We start from the raw sequence: 20,759 nt of genomic DNA on the forward strand, positions 1-20,759 counted from the left end.
TAAGGGCAAGAATACAAGAAAGTGAAGATCATTGGAGCCCTTTTAAGAGTTTCCCTACCACAAGTGGTTATATTAGAATCAAAGTAAGCTTCATGGCAGAGAAGAGGTCCCAAAGCTAAAGAGAAATACTACATATGATACATAAAAGTATCAATTTACTAAAAAGGCATAGCAATCCCAAATGTATGTATTCCTAACATCAGGAGCTTCAAAATATGTGAAGCAAAAACTGACAGAAATGAAAGAATAAGTAGACAAACAAGTGATTATAGTTGCAGGCTTTAACACTCTCCTAATAGAACCAGTAGACAGAAAATCAGCAAGAAAATAGAACTGACCAATATCATCCATTACCTAGACCTAATTATTAACCAGAAACAGAAGAATACACTTTTTTCCCAAATGAGCATGGATTATTCACCAAGATCTATAGCCTGTATCTAAGGTCATAAAATAGAACATTAACAAATTTAAAATAATTGAAATTGTACAGAGTATATTTTCTGACCATAATGGAATTATGCTGTGTGTGTGTGCTTGCTCAGTCATGTCTGACTCTTTGTGACCCCTACTAGTAATAAATAAATAGAATTTAACAGGAATGTGTCCAAACACTGAAAATTTAGAACACTTAAAAGTAGTCCATGGTGAGAAGTTCAAGGGGGAGGGGACATATGTATACTTATGGCTGATTTATGTTGATATTTGGCAAAAAACAACAAAATTCTGGAAAGCAATTATCCTTCAATTAAAAAATAAACAAATTTCTAAAAAATAGCCTATGGGTATTAACAGGTACAAATTACTATGTATAAAATAAATTAGATAAAAAGACATAGTATAGCACAGGAAATATAGCCAATATTTTAAATAATTTTAATGGAAGATAATCTATAGAATGTTCTCTTGATAGCTCTAATTTTATTGAAGAGATCTTTAGTCTTTCCCATTGTGTTGTTGCAGCCGCGAAATCAAAAGACGCTTACTCCTTGGAAGGAAAATTATGACCAACCTAGATAGCATATTCAAAAGCAGAGACATTACTTTGCCAACAAAGGTCCATCTAATCAAGGCTATCGTTTTTCCAGTGGTCATGTAAGGATGTGAGAGTTGGACTGTGAAGAAAGCTGAACACCGAAGAATTGATGCTTTTGAACTGTGGTGTTGGAGAAGACTCTTGAGCATCCCTTGGACTGCAAGGAGATCCAACCAGTCCATCCTAAAGGAGATGAGTCCTGGGTGTTCCTTGGAAGGACTGATGCTAAAGCTGAAACTCCAATACTTTGGCCACCTCATGTGAAGAGTTGACTCATTGGAAAAGACCCTAATGCTGGGAGGGATTGGGGGCAGGAGGAGAAGGGGACCACAGAGGATGAGATGGCTGGATGGCATCATCGACTCGATGGACATGCGTTTGGGTAAACTCTGGTAGTTGGGGATGGCCAGTGAGGCCAGTGTGCTGTGATTCATGGGGTTGCAAAGAGTCAGACATGACTGAGCGACTGAACTCAACTGAACTGGGATTTATCCCAGGTATACAAGTCTGATTCAATATTCAAAAGTCTGTAATATAATTTACCATGCTAACCATCTAGTGAAGAAAACCCATAGATCCTATCAATATATTCAGAAATGTATTTGATGAAATATAGCACCCATTTATGATAAATACTCTGATCAATTAGGAAGAGAAGGGAACTTCTTTAATATAATAAGGGGCATCTGTAAAACAAAAAACACCTTAAGCTAATATCATACTTAATAGTAAAAGAGTCCCCCCAAGATGCATCCTCCTTAAGATCAGAAAGAGGGCTAGGGTATCTATTCTCAATACTTTCATTCAACATAATACTGGAAGTCTCAGCCAGTGAAATATGCAAGAAAAAGAAATAAAAAGCATATAAATTTAGATTTTAAAGGATAGAGTAAAACTTGCTATTCACATATGACATGATCATTTAAATAGAAAATCCTTGGGCTCTATCAAAAAATTCTAGGATAAAGTATGTTTAGCAAGGTCAGTTCAGTTCACTTCAGTTCAGTTGCTCAGTCGTGTCCGACTCTTTGCGACCCCATGAATAACAGCATGCCAGGCCTCCCTGTCCATCACCAACTCCCAGAGTTCCCTCAGACTCACATCCATTGAGTCAGTGATGCCATCCAGCCATCTCATCCTCTGTTGTCCCCTTCTCCTCCTGCCCCCAATCCCTCCCAGCATCAGAGTCTTTTCCAATAAGTCAACTCTTCGCATGAGGTGGCCAAAGTACTGGAGTTTCAGCTTCAGCATCATTCCCTCCAAAGAAATCCCAGGGCTGATCTCCTTCAGAATGGACTGGTTGGATCTCCTTGCAGTCCAAGGGACTCTCAAGAGTCTTCTCCAACACCACAGTTCAAAAGCATCAATTCTTCTGCACTCAGCTTTCTTCATAGTCCAACTGTCACATCCATACATGACTACTGAAAAGCCATAGCCTTGACTAGATGGACCTTTGTGGACAAAGTAATGTCTCTGCTTTTGAATATACTATCTAGGTTGGTAATAACTTTTCTTCCAAGGAGTAAGCGTCTTTCAATTTCATGGCTGCAGTCACCATCTGCAGTGATTTTGGAGCCCCAAAAAAGAAAGTCTGACACTGTTTCCACTGTTTCCCCATCTATTTCCCATGAAGCGATGGGACCGGATGTCATGATCTTCATTTTCTGAATGTTGAGCTTTAAGCCAACGTTTTCACTCTCCACTTTCACTTTCATCAAGAGGCTTTTTAGTTCCTCTTTACTTTCTGCCATAAGGGTGGTGTCATCTGCATATCTGAGGTTCTTGATATTTCTCCCGGCAATCTTGATTCCAGCTTGTGCTTCTTCCAGCCCAGCATTTCTCATGATGTACTCTGCATAGAAGTTAAATAAGCAGGGTGACAATATACAGCCTTAACGTACTCCTTTTCCTATTTGGAACCAATCTGTTGTTCCATGTCCAGTTCTAACTGTTGCTTCCTGACCTGCAACAGGTTTCTCAAGACACAGGTCAAGTACTGTGATATTCCCATCTCTTTCAGAATTTTCCACAGTTTCTTGTGATCCACACAGTCAAAGGCTTTGGCATAGTCAATAAAGCAGAAATGGATGTTTTTCTGGAACTCTCTTGTTTTTTCCATGATCCAGCAGATGTTGGCAATTTGATCTCTGGTTTCTTTGCCTTTTCTAAAACCAGCTTGAACATGTGGAAGTTCATGGTTCACGTATTGTTGAAGCCTGGCTTGGAGAATTTTGAGCATTACTTTACCAGCATGTGAGATGAGTGCAATTGTGCGGTAGTTTGAGCATTCTTTGGCATTGCCTTTCTTTGGGATTGGAATGAAAACTGACCTTTTCCAGTCCTGTGGCCACTGCTGAGTTTTCCAGATTTGCTGGCATATTGAGTGCAGCACTTTCACAGCATCATCTTTCAGGATTTGAAGTAGCTCAACTGGAATTCCATCACCTCCACTAGCTTTGTTCATAGCGTTGCTTTCTAAGGCCCACTTGACTTCACATTCCAGGATGTCTGGCTCTAGGTGAGTGATCACACCATCGTGATTATCTTGGTTGTGAAGATCTTTTTTGTATACTTCTTCTATGTATTCTTGCCACCTCTTCTTAATATCTTCTGCTTCTGTTAGATCCATACCATTTCTGTCCTTTATTGAGCCCATCTTTGCATGAAATGTTCCCTTGGTATCTCTAATTTTCTTGAAGAGATCTCTAGTCTTTCCCATTCTGTTGTTTTCCTCTATTTCTTTGCATTCATCACTGAGGAAGGCTTTCTTATCTCTTCTTGATATTCTTTGGAACTCTGCATTCAGATGATTGTATCTTTCCTTTTCTCCTTTGCTTTTCACTTCTCTTCTTTTCACAGCTATTTGTAAGGCCTCCTCAGACAGCCATTTTACTTTTTTGCACTTCTTTTCCACAGGGATGGTCTTGATCCCTGTCTCCTGTACAATGTCATGAACCTCTGTCCATAGTTCATCAGGCATTCTATCTATCAGATCTAGTCCCTTAAATCTATTTCTCACTTCCACTGTATAATCATAAGGGATTTGATTTAGGTCATACCTGAATGGTCTAGCGGTTTCCCCTACTTTCTTCAATTTCAGTCTGAATTTGGCAATAAGGAATTCATGATCTGAGCCACAGTCAGCTCCTAGTCTTGTTTTTGTTGACTGTATAGAGCTTCTCCATCTTTGGCTGCAAAGAATATAATCAATCTGATTTCTGTGTTGACCATCTGGTGATGTCCATGTGTGGAGTCTTCTCTTGTGTTGTTGGAAGAAGTGTTTGCTATGACCAGTGCATTTTCTTGGCAAAACTCTATTAGTCTTTGCCCAGCTTCATTCTGTATTCCAAGGCCAAATTTACCTGTTACTAAAGGTGCTTCTTGACTTCCTACTTTTGCATTCCAGTCCCCTATAAAGAAAAGGACATCTTTTTTGGGTGTTAGTTCTAAAAGGTCTCGTAGGTCTTCACAGAACGGTTCAACTTCAGCTTCTTCAGCATTACTGGTTGGGGCATAGACTTGGATTACCGTGATATTGAATGGTTTGCCTTGGAAATGAACAGAGATCATTCTGTCATTTTTGAGATTGCATTCAAGTACTGCATTTCGGACTCTTTTGTTGACCATGATGGCTACTCCATTTCTTCTAAGGGATTCCTGCCCACAGTAGTAGATATAATGGTCATCTGAGTTAAATTCACCCATTCCAGTCCATTTTAGTTCGCTGATTCCTATAATGTTGATGTTCACTCTTGTCATCTCCTGTTTGACCACTTCCAATTTGCCTTGATTCATGGACCTAATATTCCAGGTTCCTATGCAATATTGCTCTTACAGCATCGGACCTTGCGTCTATCACCAGTCACATCCACAACTGGTTATCGTTTTTGCTTTGGCTCCATCCCTTCATTCTTTCTGGAGTTATTTCTCCACTGATCTCCAGTAGCATATTGGGTACCTACTGACCTGGGGAGTTTCTCTTTCGGTATCCTATCATTTTGCCTTTTCATACTGTTCATGGGGTTCTCAAGGCAAGAATACTGAAGTGTATACCCCACATCCAAGGTAAGAGAAACCCAAGTAAGACAGTAGGTGTTGCAAGAGGGCAGACACACTGAAACCATAATCACAGAAAACTAGTCAATCTAATCACACTAGGACCACAGCCTTGTCTAACTCAGTGAAACTAAGCCATGCCTGTGGGGCAGCCCAAGACGGGCAGGCATGGTGGAGAGGTCTGACACAATGTGGTCCACTGGAGAAGGGAATGGCAAACCACTTCAGTATTCTTGCCTTGAGAACCCCATGTTTAGAAAGGCAGCAGGATACAATGTCCATACCAAAAAGTCTACCGTATGTCTGCATACTAGCAATGTAAACTGGAAACTGACAGTTTATACATTTACAGTCGCTTTGAACAGTGAAATACTTAGAAGGGTATACATCTTAAGAAACATGTACCATATCTATAAATGGAAATGTACAGAATTACTATGAAATGATGATTAAATAAATCAAAGAGGACCTAAATAAATGGAAATATATATCATGCTCATGGAACGGAAGACTCAGCATAATAAAGGCATCAATTCTCCTTAAATCCATATATAGATTCAATGATGTGTCAATCAAAATTTCAGCAAGCCTTTTTACAGATATTGATAAGAAGATCATAAAATTTGTATAGCAATGCAAAGGATTCAAAATGTCCAAAGCAACTCTGAAAAGAATAAAGTTAGAGGACTCTAACTATATGATGTTAAAACTTACTATAAAGGTACAGCACTCAAATGCAATAGACCTATTAACAAAGCAAAGAATAAAAAACCATATGATAATTTCAATAGATGCAGAAAGAGCTTTTGATGAAATTCAACATCCATTTATGATAAAAAGAAACTCTTCAGAAAGTGGGCATAGAGAGAACATAACTCAACATAATAAAGCCCATATATGACAAACCCACAGCTAACATCATACTCAATGGTGAAAAGCTGAAAGCATTTCCTCTAAGGTCAAGAACAAGACAAGGATGCCCACTCTCACTGCTTTTATTCAACATAGTTTTGGAAGTTCTGAACACAGCAATCAGAGAAAAAAGAAGATATAAAAGGAATCCAAACTGGAAAAGAAGTCAAACTGTCACTGCTCACAAATGACCTGACAATATACATAGAAAATCCTAAAAATGCTCCCAGAAATCTACTAGAGCTCATCAATGAATTCAGTAAAATTGCAGGACACAAAATTAATATGCAAAAATCTGTTGCATTTCTATACACCAACAATGAAATATCAGAAAGAGAAGTTAAGGAAGCAATCCCAATTACTACTGCATCAAAAAGAATAAAATACTAGGAATGGAGGCCTGGCGTGCTACAGTCCATGCGGTCGCAAAGAGTCAGACACGATGGGGTGACTGAACTGAACTGAAACCTACCTAAGGAGGCAAAGGACATGTACTCCAAAAATATATAAAATGTTGATGAAAGAAATTGTAGACAACAAAAAGAGATGTAAAGATGTACTGTGTTCTTCGATTGGAAGAATCAATATTGTTAAAATGATCATACCATCTAAGGCAATCTTACAGATTCAGGGCAATCACTACCGATTACCAATGGCATTTTTTTCACAGAACTAGAACAAAAATTTTTAAATGTGCATGGAAACAGAAAAGACTCCAAATAGTCAAAACAATCTTGAGAAAGAAGCACGGAGCTAGAGGAATCACACATACTGACTTCAGAGTATACTGCAAAGCCACAGAAATTAAAACAGAATGATATTGGCACAAAAGTAAACATCTAGATAGATGGAACAGGATAGGAAGCTCAGAAGTACTATGCACTTATGGTCAATTAATCTATGGCAAAGGAAGCAAGAATATTCAATGGAGAAAAGATAGTCTCTTCAATAACTGTTGTCGAGAAAAGGATGTAAAAAGATGAAGTTAGAACTTTCTCTAATACCATACACAAGAATAAACTTCATATGCATTAAAGATCTAAATGTAAGACTGGATACTATAAAACTCCTAGAGGAAAACATAGGCAAAACACATTTTGACATAAATTGAAGCTATATTTTTTTGGATCTGTTTCCTAGAGTAAGGGAAATAAAGACAAAAATAAACAAATGGGACCTAATTAATCTTAAAAGCCTTTTCACAGCAAAAGAAACCATAAACAAAATGAGAAAACAGCCTACAGACAGGGAGAAAATATTTGCAAATGATGCTACCAACAAGAGATTAATTTCCAAAATAGATGAATATCTCATACAAGTCATTAACAAAAAACAAACAACCCAATCAAAAAATGGACAGAAGACCTAAATATACGTTTCTCCAAGGAAAACATATAGATGGTCAACATGCACATGAAAATATCCTCAATATTGCTAGTTACTAAGTAAATGCAAATTAAAACTACAGTGAGGTATCACACTCAGCAGAATGGGCATCATGAAAAAGTATACAAACAACAAATGCTGGAGAGGGTATGGAGAAAAGGGAACCCTCCTATACTCTTGATGGGAATGTAAGTTAGTACAGCCATTATGAGAACATAGTGTGTAGGTTTCTTTAAAAACTAAAAATAGGGCCACCCTATGATCCAGGGATCCTAGAAAAGTCTAAATCAAAAAAGAATATATTCACCCCAGTGCTCATAGTAACATTATTTACAATAGCCAAGACATGGAAGCAACCTAAATGAACTTGAGTATCTACAATGAAATAAAAAAGAATGAAATAATGTCATTTACAGCAACATGGATGGACCTAGAGATTATCATTACTAAGTGAAGTAAGTCAGACAGAGACAACTATTCTATGATACCCTTATATGTAGAATCAAAAAATGATATAAATGACTTATTTACAAAATAGAAATAGACTCATAGACACAGAAAACAAAATCATGGCTACCAAAGGGGATAGTAGGGCACAGGGGGGACAGAAAAATTAGGAGTTTGAATTAACAGATACATACTATTAAATACAAAATAGATTTAAAAAACAAGGACCTATTGTATAGGGGACTATGTTCAATATCCTGTAATAGTTTATAAGGAAATATAACGGAATCACTTTGCTGTATACCTGAAACTAACACAGCACTGTAAATTAACTGTACTTCAATTTTTTAAATAATTATGAAATACAAATTTAAAACAATATGATATTGGTAAAGGGGTAGAGGAAGAGATCAATGGAACATAATAGAGTCCAAAAGTAGACACATAAAAATATGTCCATAATATAATTTTTGAGAAAGGAGCAAAAGCAATTCAATGAAGAAAGGAGAGGCTTTCCGACAAATGATTTTGAAACAATTGTCATTCATATGCAAAACAATAAACCTCACACTATACATCAGATTTTACAAAAAAATTACTGAAAATGGATCATAGACATAAATATTAAGTGCTATACTTTTAGAAAACATAGAAGATTATTATGACCTGGATTATGCAAAGGGTTCTTAGATAGGACACCAAAAGCACATCCATAAAAAAATTATAGATTAGAGTCTTTCAAAATGAAAAACCTTTTCTCCAAGAGTGAAAATACAGACTATAAGTTGAGAGGAAATATTTACAAATCACACTTCCAAAAAGGACTTATATCCATAATATATAAATAATTCTCAAAACTCAACAATAAAAAGTAAACAACCCAACCAAAGAGTGAACAAAAAATTTGGACACATCACCAAAAAGATATGAAAAATGGCAAATAAAAGATGCTCAATATCATTCCCTACATGGGAAATGCAAGTTTAAGCCACCAAAAGATACTTCTACAAATCTGTTAGAATGGCTGTAATAAAAATACTGGCAATAACAAGAGTGGGCTAGTAGGGTGCAGAAGAACTGAAACTCTCACACATTACTGGTGGGAGTGCAAAATGACATAGCTACTCTAAAAGATAATTTGGCAATTTCATGTAATTAAACATACATAATCACTTGACCCAGAAATCCCATTCCAGGGTATTTACTCTGGAGAAATGAAAATATATATTGACATAAGAACCTGTACACAGGTGTTTAGAATAACTGTGTTCATACTTGCCAAAAACTAGAAACACCCCAAATGTCCTTAATTCAGTGAATGGATGAACAAACTTGGTACATCCATACAATGGAATGCTACTTAGCAATCAGTTCAGTTCAGTTCAGTCATTCAGTCGTGTCCGACTCTTTGCAACCCCATGAATCGCAGCACACCAGGCCTCCCTGTCCATCACCAACTCCCGGAGTTCACTCAGACTCACGTCCATCGAGTCAGTGATGCCATCCAGCCATCTCATCCTCTGTCGTCCCCTTCTCCCCCTGCCCCCAATCCCTCCCAGCATCAGAGTCTTTTCCAATAAGTCCACTCTTCGCATGAGGTGGACAAAGTATTGGAGTTTCAGCTTTAGCATCATTCCTTCCAAAGAACACCCAGGACTGATCTCCTTCAGAATGGATCTCCTTGCAGTCCAGGGGACTCTCAAGAGTCTTCTCCAACACCACAGTTCAAAAGCATCAATTCTTCAGCTTTCTTCACAGTCCAACTCTCACATCCATACATGACCATTGGAAAAAACATATCCTTGACTAGACAGACCTTTGTTGGCAAAGTAATGTCTCTGCTTTTGAATATGCTATCTAGGTTGGTCATAACTTTCCTTCCAAGGAGTAAATGCCTTTGAATTTCATGGCTGCAATCACCATCTGCAGTGATTTTGGAGCCCCCCAAAATAAAGTCTTTCACTATTTCCACTGTTTCCCCATCTATTTCCCATGAAGTGATGAGACCAGATGCCATGATCTTAGTTTTCGGAGCCAACTTTTCACTCTCCTCTTTCACTTTTATCAAGAGGCTTTTTAGTTCCTCTTCACTTTCTGCCATAAGGGTGGTATCATCTGCATATCTGAGGTTATTGATATTTCTCCCACCAATCTTGATTCCAGCTTGTGCTTCTTCCAGCCCAGCGTTTCTCATGATGTATTCTACATGTAAGTTAAATAAGCAGGGTGACAATATACAGCCTTGACGTACTCCTTTTCCTATTTGGAACCAGCCTGTACTTAGCAAGAATAAGGGACAAATTATTGATATTATGCAACAACTGTCATGACTCTCAGGAGCATTCTATTGAGTAAGAAGCCAATCTTAAAGAGTTACAAACTATATAATTCTATTTATGTAACATTCTCAGATAACAACCTTATGATGATAGAGAATGCACCAATGGTCGGTGGGTGTAAGAAATGAGAAGAAGTTGTCTTAATTCTGTATGTGTTAAAATTCATAGAACTTTACAACAAAAAGAAAAAAAGCCAATTTTTCACTCTAATCATTTAAATACTAGAATTTTACAAGGTAAAAATCTCTATTTTCAAAAATAGCATTATTTTTTTAAATAAAAGAATAACAGTGAAATCTCATTTTTAAACCCATCAAGGCAGCAAAAATGAACTCTTTTGATAATAGCCTTTCTCAAGGTAAGAGGTTGAGGGAAACAGACAAGTGGAAGACTAAATTGATAAATCATTTTTAAAGATAATGTACCTAGGAGAAGATGAAACGTTTATAACTTATAACCCAGTAATAATGATTATTATATAGAAAAACACTCATATACATGCCCAAGAAGATTTAGACAGATCTCAACTCTGGTATTGTTTTTAATCACAAAGAATTGAGAACAACCTAAAGTTCATCAGTAGAAAAATAGCCAAGAATACATATTAGCACTCCAGAATACAATATACCACTTAAGAAGAATGAGACAAATCTTTTTGTAGTGGCATGAAAAGAGTTCTGAGAATGTTTTCAAGTGGGGAAGAAACAGTAGACTACAAATCAATGCGTATAGCATATGATCATTTGTATATTTCAAAGAAGTATTTCATAAGTACACACAGATATAGTAATACAGTAAAATGTCTATCAGATACACAACCAACTAGGAATAGTACTAATCATCTTCTGACAATTATCACTATCTATTAGCACTATTACAATAGTACTAATTGTCTCTTAGTACAATTACAATAGTACTAATAGTACTAACTGTCTTCTGACAATTATTTGGGATTAGAAGCATCTAGATTTTGAGTGTTTTTTTTTTCTTTTTTAATATCAAAAATGTATTGATGCATTACTCCCGTGTTAAAAAATGGAGCCAGTTATTAATATGTTCCAGCCTTATTAATGAGAGTGCATAGAGCAGAAAGCCCTCAAACAAGCCCTTTTGTTTTGCAGATAGGTCTTCTCTGCCTAGAATTGTCTTTCAGGAATCAAAACAAGTGATGCTTTCTTGAGAAAACCTTTCCTGATACTCCATCTACTTCAGTCTCCCTCCTGTGTTCCTGTAGCATCTTACAGATAACTCCGTCAAAGCCCCTGCCAACTTGCTTTGCCATCAATTTGTATGTCCCTTTCTCTTCATCCCCGTATCATGCTCATCTTTGGGTTCCTAGGGCCAGAACAATGCCTGCCAGATGGTAAAGTACCCAACAATGCATGTTTTTAAAAATGAACTCTTGAACTGTTTACTAAACTGTGTCACATAAAAGTAAGATCTTGATTAGACCCAGGTTGAGAGTTCTCCTCCTGGAGGTCATGATTTACTTCTATCATTCCTATTTCGATCATTTCTATCATTCATTATTTATTATTCTACCATTCAATCATAGAGGGAAACGGAACAGAGGCAAAGTGTACTGATCAGTCAGAAATCCGGGGGCGGGGGGTGGGAATAATTCCCAGATTTGTAGCATTTGCTGATGTCTGTGGTGTAAACATTCCCATCACAGTGAATTTCAAGGTACTAACATGAAGCTGAAACTCCAATACTTTGGCCACCTGATGTGAAGAGCCGACTCATTGGAAAAGACCCTGATGCTGGGAAAGACTGAAGGCGGGAGAAGGGGACGACAGAGGATGAGATGGCTGGATGACATCACCGACTCAATGGACATGAATTTGAGCAAGCTCGGGGAGTTGGTGATGGATAGGGACGCCTGGCGTGCTGCAGTCCATCAGGTCGCAAAGAGTCGGACACGACCAAGTGACTGAACGGAACATGATGCCACATAAAAGTGAATTGAAAAGAGGTGCACAGCAGCGGTTCTCCCAAGCCTGTGCAAGGCACCTCCAGCACACTAATGGCCTGGGAGCCTCCTCAGACCTGCTCAGCTCCACGTTACCAAGAACAGCAGGTGGCTGGGCTGTGAACAGCTCTGTAGATGGAGGCAGAGGTTCGTGGACTCAGTCCTCCCTCACCTGCCTGATCATCTCTGATCATCTCCACTCTCCTGGCTGATCCCCAAAGGCTTGATCAAAATTTAATTCCTCTGTCTTGTAAATGAGTTCTTTTGTACTATTTTTTAGATCCCACCCAGAAGTGATATCATCTTTCTCAGTCTGACTTACTTAGTGTGATAATGTCTAGGTTATCTGCATGTTATTGCAAACAGCATCACTTCATTCTTTGTTATGGCTGAGGAATATTCCATGGTATATATATACCACATCGTCTTTATCCATTCCTTGGTTGATGGACACCAGTTGTTTCCATGTCTTGCTATTGTAAATAGTGCCACTACGAACACCGGAGTGCATGCATCTTTTCAAATTAGAGATTCTGTTTTTCCAGATATATGCCCAGGAGTGGGATTGAAGGATCCTATGGTAGCTCTAATTTAGTTTTTTAAGGAACCTCCATGCTGTTTTCCATAGTGGCTGCACCAACAGTGTAGGAGTTCCCTTCCTCTACACCCTTGCCAGCATTTATTATTTGTAGACATGTTAATGACAGTCATTCTGACTATGTGAGGTGATACCTCATTGTAATTTTGATTTGCATTTCTCTAATAATTATTCTCATATGCCTATTGGCCATTTGTATGTCACCTTTGGAGAAATGTCTAAGTTTTCTGTCCATTTTTTGCTTGGGTTGTGTTGTTATTGGGTTGTATAAGCTGTTTGTGTATTTTAGAAACTAACTTATTTACAAAACAGAAACAAGCTCACAGACATAGAAACCAAACTTATGGTTACCAAGTGGAAAGGTGGAAGCTATAAATTGGGTGTACAGAGTTAATAGATGCACATTGCCATATATAAAATAGACAAGAATTTTCTCTATAACACAGGGAACTATATTCAATATATTAAAACAAACTATAATGGAAAATAATTGGGAAGAAAGAATATAGACACATACATATATATACGCGTGCATGTGTGCCTGCTCAGTCACTTCAGTCGTGCCCAACTCTTTGCAACCCCATGGACTGTAGCCCGCCAGGCTCCTCTGTCCATGGGATTCTCCAGGCAAGAATACTGGAGTGGGTTGCCATGCCCTCCTCCAGGGGATCTTCCCGACCCAGAAATAGAACAAGCATTTCTTATGTCTCTTGCATTGGCAGGCAGGTTGCTTACCACTAGGGCCACTGGGGAAGCCCACATACGTGTATATATGTATAACCAAATCACTCAGCTCTACACCCAAAACTAACACAATACTATAAACCAACTACACTTGATAAAAACGTGTAGCCCAGGCACATCTTTGACATTTATGAAGAGATTTTGGACCACAACTGCTCTTTTCAACTTCCCACAACCTTTCGTACTTGTAACTTTTCAGAATGTAAACTAGTGTGGCCACAGCGGAAAATAGTACAGAGGTTCCTAAAAAAAAAACACTAAACTTTGCACATGTATACTCACAATTATTCTCATATGTATATGCTCCACTTGTTTTTCAATTTACCCTCATTAACTCAACTAGATTACAAGCTCTGTTGGACAAAGACCACTTCATATATTTCTCTTGGATCTTTTTCTCATCTGGCACAATTCTGAGCACACAGCAAGGGCTTACTATATAATTAGGTAGTAATGTACAAAAAGTCACTCTCAAGAGCTTACCAGGACTAAGTGCCCATTTGAAGACTGAGTCACAGGGACTCCGTGACCATGCCTGGGGTGTCCGGATGCAGCCACCTCATTGGCTTGCCCAGTCTCCAACCTCTGGGTCATGTTTTGGGTTCTACGTCTGGCTCCTGCCTTATCTGTCATTTAAACCCTGCACCTCCATCCTGTTGGCCCCACTCACTACACTGCTTGTTGGTTTGCAAATACTTTCTAGTTCCTACTCACTGGGGTGCCCCTCACTGCCAAGTGTGTCATCTTGGATGGATGAAGGGATGAAGGAAAGATGATGGGCGAATAAACAGGACAATGTGCTTTCCCTTTAGACCTCACCAGACTTGCTACGATGGTGATTGCCACCTACAATGTCTTTGCCTTATCATTGCCCCTGCCTATGAATCTTACCAATCCTCCAAGGCTCGTATCCAACTCCATCAAATTTAGCAATTTTCAACATATACTTACTGAGTACCTAATGTGCCTAATAATGAGTTCCTAATAAGGAACTGCCTTTTGCAATTCTTTCAACTCAGTATGACAGGTCCCTTTTCTGAATCTCTGGAACACCTCTGGCCAACTTCTCTCGTTGTATTTATCATAGTTTGCCTGGTCTAATCTATTTATGTGTTTGCCATTGCCACCATCCTGATTAGATGGTAAGCTCTTGAGAGTGACTTTTTATCCATTACTATCTCTGTAGTTCCGGCATCCCTTGAAGGCAGGGTTTTGTGGCTAGTAAGGCTCAGTGGGTATTTCTGATTTGACTCAATTCATTAAATTGAATTAAATGGCTAGATAAATGGATGGATGAATGACACTATTAATACACAGTTCCGCAAATCTCCCCACAGTGCCCAGTCCACAGTTCTTCACAGAATAGACTCTCAGTCAGTGCTGTTGACAGACTGATTGATGTGTTTGAAAACGAAGACTGAAGATTCCTGGTGAGTCAGAGGTTTTTATTTGCTCAATATGTTTTGGCTTCAAATCCTAAAACAGTCATAGCCCCCGAGGTTTCAAAACCAGACTTGCGATCACCTTCCTTCTAGAGCCAGGTTGCCACAGAGACAGGCCTGGAGAAAAAAGTGCTTCTGAATGGATTGGGTCCGAGCATATCTGAGGACAGAGAATTCCAAAGGCTTTCCTGGACTGCCTCTAGGACAGACTCTATTATTAACCTCCTCTGTGAGGCCGGGCTTCTGTCTGGCCCTGTACAACTGAAATGGTTTTCTCCTGGGCTCATGCGGTGGCTTTGTAAGCCACAACCACTTCCTAGAAGCCAAGTCAACCTGAGAGATAAGGGAGGCCCTGTTGGTTTGTGGTTGGAGAAGGCGTTTCCCTTGACCCTAAGCCTGAGGAAAGACAAGCCACCCACAGCAGGCCCAAGAGAAAGAGACAAAGCCTGGTTCAGGGTGTCCAGAGGGTACTCCCCAGCCCCAGCCCCAGCCCTGCCAGCAGCAAGACCCTCACCGGATCAAGCACCTGTTGGGGGTTTGGGGGAGTGAATGTGCCCATCTGTGTGGTTAGTCGCTTCAGTCGTGTCCATTTCTTTACGACCCCATGGACGGTAGCCCGCCAGGCTCCTCTGTCCATGGGATTCTCCAGGCAAGAATCCTGGAGTGGGTAGCCATTCCCTTCTCCAGGGGATCTTCCCCACCTAGGGATCGAACCCCATGTCTCCTAAACTGCAGGTAGATTTTTTACTGCTGAGCCACCGGGGACGCCCTGAGAAAGTGCATGCCGGAAGTGATACGTGAAGCCAACCCCGGAAGTGTCTCTGATACTCAGAAAGAGCGTCAGGGAAAGAGGCGCAGCTCAGGCCTGCCAAGTCGTGAGCTGTGCGCTCTGAGAGAGCTGGGTGGGCAGGAAGAGGCTGGGGGTAGGGGTAGCTGAGCAGGGAGGAGCGAGCCTCGGAGTACAGATGGGCAACCAAAATGGAATCTAGCTCGGCCACATTTCCTGCGAACATTGTTTAAGCATGTCCTACCGTCCAGACTACAGATCATGGCAGTTGGGGGTGGGGGGATCCTTCCAGCTCCATTCATAAAAGAAGAGGCTACAGCCTGCGCCCTCAGGGAGAAAAGCCCCCAAGAGCAGAGAGCCACAGCCTCTACAACTGCGAGAATAAGTGGATGCCTGTAACAGTGTGATCTCAAGGGCTCTGGGCAAACCTCCCAGCATTACAAAAAAAAAATAAATTTTCCTATGTACCAGATAATACCTGAAATTTCCTCATTGCTTTCCCTGAGGCTTAAATTTCTGTAAAAATAGAAACACATAGGGGGAGCTCTCCAAATATTATCAGTCATTTACACCTCAGGGTCTGGGAGCTTTTTCGATGCTTTCCTGCAGGCAGGTTTTCTGAGGGGTGGGGAGGAACATGGTGAGAGAGTCCCTGAGTCCTGGGTAGCTGAGGAGGGAGGAGGCGGTCATAGAGGGGAAACAAGTTCCCTGCCCAGTGTCACCTGGGGCCAGCCTTGAAATCACTGTCAGATCCACTCACTGCCGCCCACTCGATAAGAGCAATCGGGCACCAAGTTCTCCCAGCCACGGCCAGCTTCGTGGACATAAGCCTGCACCATCCCACAGCTCCGTGCACTCAGGAGGGCCCCGTGCTCTGTTCAATGCTCTGCTGTCACCGTCTTGATGTTCTTAAAACTGCTTAAACCATTTGCAATTTGACTGCACCTCGCAAATTCTGAGTTAGTCCTGCCCCTACCTACTCCCTAGAACATCACAAAAGCCCTCTGAAGGGAGGTCAGGCTAACCTCGCAATTCTCTCTTCATCACACATGTGTTTCCTTCAGCCTCTTTTTACACATTGGGAGACATTTGAAGAAATGTCCTTAATTCCGAGCACTTTAATTCACTTCCACCAACTAAGCCTCTTCCGAGGTGACTTAGGTGTCATGTGACCCATCCTATTATTAGCACATACCCCACCCCCAAACCCCTGCTTCTCTTGCCCTTATACATATCTCTCTCTCAGCAGAAAAGTGGCACGTGACCTCCTAGCCTCAAGAACACTTGGCACAGGTCCCTGTTTCTCAGCCGTGTCTATTGTTCTTGTCCAGAATGACACTGATTCTAAGGGTCTCGCTGACATTTCTGAGTTTTAGTGGGGAGCGCCATTAATCAATCGGCTGCATCTGTTTGGGAAAAATTAAATAGTTCAAGTCAAGGCAAACACAGTAAATAATCCGTCAACAATCCAGGAGAGTGGTGGGGGCAGTGAAGGCAGGGTTCTGTCTTCTCATCATTTGAAATGCATTTAATCTGCTGCTGGAGCCTCCACGCCCAGGCTAGGGTTCCCAGAGGCAGAAAGAAGAGATCAAAAGCTCTTTAAAAATATGGGGACCAAACCAGGGTATTAACAGTGTCAGTGAGCTATTCAACACACATGTCATGGAGAATGAGTTAGCCAGCAGAAGGCTCATGATGGTTCTTCAGAGAAAGGAGCTCTAATCTTACTTGTGGTTTAAAACTATTGAAACATATTCTGTCTAAATTCTTCAGTGAGTGTGGTCTTCAAGACAGACAACAGTGGAATCACAGGTAAATATATCTTCTGAAACGCTGACTGACTGCATTTCAATCTTGACAACCCTTTCTTACTAAACTTTGACCCTGGGCAAGTAACCACATCATGCCCCCACTTCCTTATCTATAAACTAATAACTCATAACTATCTCTGGGTAATTGAGGGGATAAATAAATTAGTATTCGGTGGATTAAAGATTGCTGCAAATTCTTTGACATTCTTCCCACTGAAAGGTAGAACTCTCTGTCCTCATCCTCTTGATTCTGGGCTGATTTATTACAGCTTTGGCTAATGGAGTGAAATTTGTCAGTTCTGGGACTAAACTTTCAAAGAACTAGTAGTATTTACCATCTCTCGATGACTGGAGAAGCCCCATAGGGAAGCAGCAAGACTATGAGAGAAGGAAAAACATAGGTAAACCCAACCTTCTAGCCATTCTACCAAGGCACCAACATGTGAGTCAAACCACCTTGGACCTTGAAGACCAGCTTAACCACCAGCTGAATATCACCGAATGAGCCCAGCAGACACAATCTGAAGCAGAAGAATCATCCAGCAGAGGCCTGCCCAATTTTCTGACCATAAAATTGTGAAACACAGCAAAAGGATTGTTGTTTCAACGTTCTAAGTTTTAAAGTAGGTTGTTAAGTAGCCACACACAAATGAAACAATCTATACATCACTATCCAGATCAACCTATATGCAAAAACAGAACAGTCCCTGCAACACAGTATGCATTCAATAAGTGTTCACTCTTCCAAATTCTTCAGGGATGGATTTAATTTTCTATATATTTTAAAACAATGTCTCTAAAACTCCATAATTTTGAGTTCTTTGTAGTCAACCAAATTTACTGTATTATTTTTTTCCTCCGCTGCTTCTGTTAATGTGGTTCTCTTTTCCATTTCCTAGCTCCATTGCACTTTCAAATACTTTTACCTGGGCACCTCCCTTTCAGGAGGCATCACTTCCTCCAGAAAGCCTTCCCGGTTCTCACTCTTTCACCCCAAGGCTGAGTTAGATGCTGTTGACGATTCTTTCAGCTGCTTGTCTAAAGACCAACTTTTGTTTTCTTTATTGCTGGCAAAGCCCTAGTTTTATTTAAAGTCTTCTTCCTCCCCCATGACTTGGTAAATTTTAGTAAATCTAAATGCTGTCTTGCACATCTGGAAGTTCACAGTTCACGTACTGTTGAAACCTGGCTTGGAGAATTTTGAGCATTACTTTACTAGTGTGTGAGATGAGTGCAATTGTGCATTCTTTGAGCATTCTTTGGCACTGCCTTTTTTTGGGATTGGAATGAAAACTGACCTTTTCCAGTCCTGTGGCCACTGCTGAGTTTTCCAAATTTGCTGGCACATTGAGTGCAGCACTTTCACAGCATCATCTTTCAGGATTTGAAATAGGTCCACTGGAATTTCATCACCTCCACTAGCTTTGCTTGTAGTGTTGCCTTCTAAGGCCCACTTGACTCCACATTCCAGGATGTCTGTCTCTAGATGAGTGATCACACCATTGTGATTATCTGGGTCATGAAGATCTTTTTTGTACAGTTCTTCTGTGTATTCTTGCTAGATCTGATAGAGTGCCTGATGAACTATGGACGGAGGTTCGTAACATTGTACAGGAGACAGGGATCAAGACCATCCCCATGGAAAAGAAATGCAAAAAAGGAAAATGGCTGTCTGAAGAGGCCTTAAAAATAGCTGTGAAAAGAAGAGAAACAAAAAGCAAAGGAGAAGAGGAAAGATATAAGCATCTGAATACAGGGTTCCAAAGAATAACAAGGAGAGATAAGAAAGCCTTCCTCAGTGATCAATACAAAGAAATGGAGGAAAACAACAGAATGGGAAAGACTAGAGATCTCTTCAATAAAATTAGAGATACTAAGGGAATATTTCATGCAAAGATGGGCTCGATAAAGGACAGAAATGGTATGGACCTAACTGAAGCAGAAGATATTAAGAAGAGGTGGCTGAAAATAAAGTTATGACCAACCTAGATAGCATATTCAAAAGCAGAGACATTACTTTGCCAACAAAGGTCCGTCTAGTCAAGGCTATGGTTTCTTCAGTGGTCACGTATGGATGTGAGAGTTGGACTGTGAAGAAAGCTGAGCACTGAAGAATTGATGCTTTTGTACTGTGATGTTAGAGAAGACTCTTGAGAGTCCCTTGGACTGCAAGGAGATCCAACCAGTCCATTCTAAAGGAGATGAGTCCTGGGTGTTCATTGGAAGGACTGATGCTGAAGCTGAAACTCTAATACTTTGGCCACCTGATGCAAAGAGCTGACTCATTGGAAAAGACTCTGATGCTGGGAGGGATTGGGGGCAGGAGGAGAAGGGGACGACAAAGGATGAGATGGCTGGATGGCATCACCAAACTGATGGACATGAGTTTGAGTGAACTCCAGGAGTTGGTGATGGACAGGGAAGCCTGGCGTGCTGCGATTCATGGGGTCACTGAGAGTCAGACACGACTGAGCGACTGAACTGAACTGAACCGAAATGGTGTCTTTGTCATTGTTCTTCTCTGTATTGTGATTTTTCCACAAGTGTCCAGGTGACTTGATTAGGAAATGTTAGGAGAAGTTTGCTGTGGCAGAGTAGCTACTTTTAATAAAGTTTTCTTAAAAAGTGATACTTAGGGAAGAAACAAGATTTTATTTTTCCCTTGGTGTTAGTCTGTTGATACTGTTGATGTCTGGAGCTATTGCAGCCATCTTGTGATCCTGAGGGAAATTTTGACACTATACTGAGTGAGGATGGCAAAGTGAGAAGATAGAAAGTACCTGGGTCTATGTTCAGTTACTAAATTAAACGATTCTGGCCTTTCTTAGGTTAGGATTTCTTTTTACATAAAATAATGCTTGTTTTTATTATTTAAGCCATTTTTAGTCAGGCTTTCTGTTACAAGTGGCTAAAGGGCATCCTATTATGGCATCAAATGCCCTGGCTCTCTTCTACCCAGAAGCCATATATCTCCTTATCATCTCACTTCCCACATTATTCTGTGGTTATACAATCTGCCTCCTCTGGTCAGGAACATCTTGAGGTTTATTATTTGCATTCCCAGCACCTGGTGTAGTATAAATGGTGTGAACTAAATTTTATGAACTAAAGTGAACCCAAGGGTTTTCAGATAAAAAATAAATTTTAGCCACTTCAGGTATCATCCCCTGTCCCAAATTAACCTTAAAGAACTGCTCCTTGAAGCTGCACTCCTTACCCTCACCTCCCA

This window comes from Capra hircus, chromosome 16, assembly GCF_001704415.2.
Source record: "Capra hircus breed San Clemente chromosome 16, ASM170441v1, whole genome shotgun sequence".
Lineage (NCBI taxonomy): Eukaryota > Metazoa > Chordata > Mammalia > Artiodactyla > Bovidae > Capra > Capra hircus.